General features: G+C 42.4%; 1 non-coding gene across 1 annotated transcript; it reads left to right on the top strand.

Annotated features, from left to right (window-relative positions):
• The first annotated feature begins 1,804 nt into the window (after positions 1-1,804).
• trnai-uau (transfer RNA isoleucine (anticodon UAU)) lies at positions 1,805-1,898 on the top strand. The gene is made up of 2 exons: positions 1,805-1,842; positions 1,863-1,898. It is a non-coding gene; the product is annotated as a tRNA-Ile (tRNA).
• Positions 1,899-7,247: the final 5,349 nt, after the last annotated feature.

The following is a 7,247-nucleotide window of genomic DNA, read 5'->3' as shown; positions in this document are numbered from 1 at the left end:
GAACGTCATCTAGAGAAAAAGTGGCATGTAATGTTTAACACATTATTGGCCTTATTAATAATTTGAGGGAATATAAATGCTTTGGAAGTATCGAATTACAGCACGTAACAACTGAGTACCTGAGTCGATATCACCGGGCAATTTCCAATAACGACCAACATCAGACACTTCAATAAAAATAAGATTCCATATCTTGGAATGTAGGGCGGGAGAATTCATTTATACTCCTGTTGCATCTTGAGCTAAACTTTTTAAAAAAAAATACGACGCAGATTTGCTCAAGATAATTGTAATCGCCTTAAAGAGAGTTTTCATGAAAACGTACATCGGCTAGCTCTCCACTGTTAATTGACAGAACTTTTGAAGAAACTGTTCTTATATAAGCAACATTCAAATTACACATCTTAATGACCATGAAGGGAAATCTATGGAAGCCCGTTTCCGCCAGGGAGTAAAAAAAAAACGCGCTATGGTATCTCATTGTATGTCCTTTTTACTTAAAAAAGGTCTTCTTTAGCTCAGCTGGCAAGACCTGGGTTCGAGCTAATGCAGTGAGGCACGAACTAGGGTGGGAGCTGCGAGGACACAAGCCCTAGAACCCGAATCCATTACAATAACAAAAGGACAGACATTGCAATATGGGCTATTTCGAAGTCGCAAATGTGAGATATAAAGTCGGAATTCTGAGTTACTAAATCGCAATTCTGAGTTGCTAAGTCGGAATTCTGAGATACCATAGAGGTTTTTTTTGCTTACTGGCGGAAACGGGCTTCCATAGAAATCCGGGTTGTGAATAACAACTGTCACTACACACGATTGAGATCTTGAGGCTGGCACCTAAGACCACTCAGCCATCCTGACAAGCAGTGGAGGATGCCCGTTGCTTTGTTAAAGGATTATTAACTACTTTTCTTTTCTTATTACAGAGATTTCAACATTGCAAGACAATTGACGATTTAGATAAAGGTATATCGTGGTACGCAAACCAGGCACGGAGAGGGTTTGAACCCGCGCTCTTCGGTTTATGAGACCGATGCCTTACCACTTGACCACCGCGCACACAGTTTAGTTTTTTTCCCATCAAGGCTAATAAATTTTGAAGAAAAAAATCTGTGCACAAATTGCAATGGCAGGAGAAGTAAAACAAATATGATTATGATGTACAGTAATTGTTCACTTAGTGAAATACTCACTTTTTTGGACCACTGAATATAGTTCTTCTGTGGAGCTGGCTTCAGACTCTGCTTATAGCGCCCGTCAAATAAAATAGATATTTAATTTTTACAGGAAGACGCATTCCGAAATGTATCTCTGCAGTTTTAGAAAACGCACAAACCGTATTCTAATTGCAGACTGCAGATCTGTGCAGCAATCGTACTACATTTCACTGTGATTCTGAAATACGTCTAGCAAACATATTCAGGTTTCCTTGAACTTTTAATAAAAAACGACTTCGCTTTCAATCTCTGATGTCACTGTAAACATCGGACGTGATGTTCCGCAGATGTGCAGTGTGTGCCTTCTTGTCTTATTCAAGTTTATTGGATTTTTTAAACGAAAATACAAACTGGACAGTTTCAGACACATGAAGACTCATAAATAGTGTAAATCCGCCGAGCTGATTTACGTGTCTGACCATCTCTCTCCTCCCTCTTTTGCAGTGAGCACTATTTTTTCATTTTCTTCCCTTGTAGTTTCCTCGCTCTTTTACTGTCCCTTTCTCCCACGGAGAGACGGAAAACGTGCCGAAATCGTTTTCACCCTGTGTTTGTTCAACGTCAGTGAAGGGAAAGCACTTTCCGCGGCTCCAGTGGCGCAATCGGTCAGCGCGCGGTACTTATACAGCAGTGCACAGCGGAGTCATGCCGAGGTTGTGAGTTCGAGCCTCACCTGGAGCAGCGTGTCCTGTCTTTAGCTACTGAAAGCAACTGTCCACTTTAGATACTGCTACTTATAGGTCGTCCTTAACACTTTATCTAACGGGATTGTAGCCTGTTAGGTATTTGCTGGAAATCCGGTCTAAATTAACATCAAAGGAACAGGTAAAGGTTTATTCCACGTCACACCCGAAGAAGGTTCCATGTTGTGTTTCCTTCTCCTTTCAGCATGGAATAAACCTATACTTTTTCCTTTGCAGCTGACGCAGGTCACTACTTAAATTCCCATCAGCTGTGGACCCCCAGCTGATCTCTAGACAGATAGATGAGAGATATCTTCTTAGATGAGAGGTCTACTGGGACTAAGGGAGCATGATGGGGTACCAAAGACTTGAAAAAGCTCTCGCATTAGATTCTGTTTTTGTTGTTTCCCAGATTTGTTTTTAATGTTCTTTTTGTTTTGAAGTTGTTCCTTTTTTTATTTTATTTTCTGTAGTCGTTAGACTACTACAGTGATTTACCTAGGTTCCCGGAAGGCTTCTTGCATCGTGGTTGTTGTGTTTTTGGGTTACAAGTATTTTTTTCTATTGATAGGACCCCACGCATTACTGTGGGACTAGTTAACTTAAGTTCTTACATTGTACCTGAAATTACCACATAAACTACTACTCTGTTTTTCTTTTTTTAAATAAAGGCACAAATGATGTTTTTTTTTCTTGCAGCTGATTGGCAATGACCCTACAACGGGTCATTGCAACGAACGTGGCTGCTGAAATTTGTCAGCAGCTCCATACTAAACCTGTTCTCAATTGCAACAAACCTAAAATAACATGTGCTGCCCATTAGATGTTACCGATGTAGGAGACTAACTTAAACCACCTCTTCACAGGGTTTATGTAGCTCAGTAGAGGAACAGTCGATCGCATTTGAACTGTTCTGAATGTAGTGGAAATAATATGGTCACAAAGTAACGAACATACGCACCACTCGCTTGAAATATTTACTGTAGCTAAAATTGTTTTCTAGACACCACAACTATTCACAATGAATTTGATGAATACATGTCTTTATTAATAAAAGTGTAATTTATTAATAATTAAGATTAATGTATATCTTTATTAGTAGCTGTATTACCGGTAATGCATGTACAGTCCTTAATATGGGATAGTGAACTTTCAGGTATCTTGGGGAGGTAAGAAAACTGAAATGAAGGAAATACATATTTAAAGGGGGTGTAAGTCTTAAATGTGTTCTGTTACATCTGGGTGTTAACTGAATAGATTGTGATTTGACACATGTCTTTGGGGAATTTGCAGGTACAGAAAATAACTTAAACTGAACAGGCAAATGTAAGGTTATGTTAAAGAAAAAAAAACGTTGTCACCTTTTTCAACATGATTATTTAAGACAGTTTATCGGAACCATATCTCTCCTCCAATTTTTGGCTGTGGTCCAACAGTAACGGTGGTGAAACATGCAGAATCTGCGGAAAGAATTGGAGACGTAACGGGAGACTCATCCAGTCGATAGAAGGGTTGTGTACGCTGAGAAGTGTAGTTTAAAAGCTTAACAAGCCAGGGAGGAGTCAAACCTACAATCTTCTGATCCGAAGTCAAACACATAATCCATTGCGCCACTGGCTTTGATACCCTAAAGCCACCACTGTGAGCTTTGTGCTGCTATTAGTAATACTGTAGTACTCCAGTGTTCACAACAGCCCCCCACCACCAGAGCCTCCTGTTTCACTCAACAGGGACCTAGCCTGTTGAGCTAAAGAGCAATCTCCCTTCAGTCCTGCGGCTGTGGCCCTGCTATTACAGGGAAGGGCAGTGACATCGCCGCTCTGGTAAGCCGGCTCTTACACACTCAATGGTGGCCGTATGCGTTACACTCTCCCCCGCTTAACTCACCAACCTTAGCAAAGGGCTATCCCATCCCACTGCTGACACCAATGTAACGCTCCAGGGTTCACATGGGCATCCTCGCCACTGCCACATCAGGTCAGTCCCCCAACGTCAAGGACTCAAACCCAGGCCTCTGGCATCACTCAACAGGGACCCAGCTATGGTGGCGGTTGAGCTATGGTGGCGGTCGCAGGTTTGAGTCCCCGACAGTGGGGGGCTGACTTAAGTGGCAATGGCAAGGGTGCCCGCCTGAACCCCCAACCATTACAATACTATACATCGCTCCGGTCCAAATTTTCTCAATTAGATTCCCGTGTTTTCTAATTGTATTTAGCTACTAGGTCTTTCATTTGGTCTGTTTTAAAAATAGCATCTCAAACGATGTTATGTGTCATGCTGAAATTCACACATGATGTCACATGAAAGACAATCACAGATAAGATGTTGCGTTTAAAAAGAAATCCAGAGTGGCAGTAGAAAACAAAGCCTTATACATGAGATACAAGTGCTCTACCACTGAACTAAACTGACAGGCACTTTTGCCTGTGGCTCTTTAATTGAGTTAGGGAGAGTGAAGGGTCTACACAGTGTACAATTTAAAGGTCGAAGCAAGACAATCTGATGCGAGGAGAATTCACAAAACGAGCCACTGCTTTATCGTTTACTGAGCTTTCAATGAACATCTAAGTGAAAGACAAATTCACTATTTTCACTTTTTGTTTAAAGAACACTTTTATCACGTTCTGCACTCCCGATGGTGTTTAACGGTGCTCTTTTCTACACTCCTGATTTGAGGATCCCGAGCTAAAATATTTTTTAAATACAACAAAATTCCGATATATTGAATAGTATTTATGTTTACATTTATATTCACTCGTGCCAAAAGCTTGTGTTCTCTGCATATATCAGGATGTGGAAAGAGGCCCAATCACATCTGGAGTAGATAGTATTTAGGTCAAAGCTAATTCAAAGTGCATCTCTGGGTGTGTTTGAATTACCTACGTGTTTGACTGAAGTACAAGCTCACGGTGCCATAAAAATTGACACTCGTCATCTTTTCTTCTACATTCACAGGTTTTACGCTAAAGACAAAAAAAAATTGTCGTTTTCATGCCAGCTGGCACTAATTATTCTGCACCAACAGGGAAGATTAGTATTTTATCTATCGCAATATGTGTGGAATTTGTTTTTAAAAAAGTTGTTCCAGAAATGAACACTTCCATTAAAGTTAAGGCAGACACCTGTTGCTGTCCACAAAGACCAACTCTGCATGGCAAGAGAGGAAGAAAAGCACTGTGGTGATTTGAACCTAGAAGCTTATTTACTAGACATGCACGTTAACCAGCTAAGCCACAGCACCAACAGAGCACTCTCCTTTTACAGCCTCTTAGACAAACCGCTCTGAGATACCTGCGTTCTGTGTGCGCTGAGCCTGCTCGCTGAGCAAGTGATGAGAAATGGCTTTTATCTGGTAATTTCAAGTCCAAGGAGCTCAATATGCTTTTTATGTTTGACATCTTTAAGGAAAATGGTGAAATCGCAGGTGGAAGAGGAAAATGATCCTTGAGTAGAGGAAAGACGACCATCTTGAGCACTAACTCATGTCAGGAGGCTAACTTCTGGGATGAGGTGGTGGAGTGGTACAGCGATGGACTACTAATCCATTGTGCTCTGCACATGTGGGTGTGAATCCCATCCTTGTGAAGTTCAGCAGTTGACAAATGTGCCTTTTTAAACTGGGTGTGCTTTCGTTTCGTCTTTCGCTCCTGTACTACAGCAGTAATATTTCTAGATGTGCATGAACATGGTATAGTAGACTGACGGCAGGAACACGGGGCCCACAAGCAGTGACAGTATCAGAGGTGTCTGCAGTGTGTTGGTTTGTGAGCACTAATAAAATAACTTGCCGTGGAAGCAAGTGTGCCTGCATTAATACAGCTCCATTGAGCAGAAAAAGCAACACAAACACCGAGTTGTCAACAGGAAGTTTCCGTAGCTGAAAACACAGCCATTGTGCTCCAGGTGAAGCTTGTGTAGCAGGATGTGTGTCATTGACGTAGTCACGGTCTGGGATTGATTGGGTTATGTTGATTTGTGTTACAGGGTGTGGGTCATTGAGGCAGTAACAGGCTGTGATTGATTAGGTTATGTTGATTTCCAGGATGGTGTCAATGTTGCCTCTCACTCAAGGGGGTGACTGCAGTTGTCCCAATTAATACAGGAACAGTCAGTAAAAACAGTCAAACCCAAGTCGTTCAGGGAGCAATTAGGTATCGAGACTTGGAGGTGTGAGGAGTCGCTGAGCCAGTTTTAGCCAGACCAAGGGGTGAACTGATAAGGTTCCATGACACCTAGCTCAGCACTCCAACACCCCTCAAACAACACAAGCTTCCTCCTGGACCCTTTTCTGACAGGGACAGTGGAAACCCCCCTGAAAGGGATTGGCTAAGGAGAGGGATAAAAAGACCTGAGACAGAACAGAGGGGGCTCCCTATTCCCACTGGACCCTGGAGACGACACAGGCAGCACAAGGGAAGCTGCAGAGTGCAAGACCCCGGAGGTACTCTGCAGAGACTTCTAATACCTGGAGGCAAGGATCTACTGGTTCAGTAACTGACGACAACAGGAGACATTGGCATTGAAACAGAGGTACTGTACAGAGACTTTTAACACCTGAAGGTGAGGAACAAGGAAACTGGCACAGTTAGCCGATTCAAACTGAGAGGAATGTAATATAGTCGCAGAGGATTTCTATTGTTACCTGAACAGAGACTGGGGAAATAGGACTGGGCGATACCCCTCTCCTCAAAGTGGGCCATCAGAGACTACAGGTACTAAGTAGAGACGTTCGAGGGACCTCTCTTTAGTATTTTACAGGAAAGACTGCTGCCCCTCTGTATTCATTTTGACCCTGGGAAGGACCTCTTGCTGCTGTGAATTCTGTTTTCATTGTGTTTTTGGGTGATAGTGCATGTGAATGTAGTTGGAAAATAAAAAGGGCACTTATACAATACAAATGCTTGTCGCTGGTCTGTGTGTGCATTGGTGATTCTAGGAGATAAACAGAACCTGTGGTAATGTAGAGGGGCCCTAGCACCCCGTTTGTATTGCTAGGTGGTGTAGTCGTACACAAGGCAGGAACATCCCTCGCCCATAGGGTTCACCTTACTGTGACACCTTCTTCGTCTATGTTTTTTGAGTGTACTGCAAATGATCTTAGTATCGAAGTGCCGTCCCAAATAACCGATCCGAACAGTCTGCTTTACAGAGGAGCACTGCCGGAGCTTATCGTTGGCAAACTGAAGACCAGGCCGACCTCTTCTGTGACTCTTGAACACTGAGTCTCAAGGTTGTGAATTCAAACTCCACGCTGGCGGGAAATTTCATAGGTAATGAACACATTTTCTTGCATGCTAATCAAAAGAAATATTAAGAAACTTTTCCCGATACCAGTTTTTTACAAAAG

The sequence above is a fragment of the Lepisosteus oculatus genome, chromosome 14, assembly GCF_040954835.1.
Source record: "Lepisosteus oculatus isolate fLepOcu1 chromosome 14, fLepOcu1.hap2, whole genome shotgun sequence".
Lineage (NCBI taxonomy): Eukaryota > Metazoa > Chordata > Actinopteri > Semionotiformes > Lepisosteidae > Lepisosteus > Lepisosteus oculatus.
The sequence above is the reverse complement of the archived record's forward strand: the minus strand, read 5'-3'. Positions and strand labels throughout refer to the sequence as shown.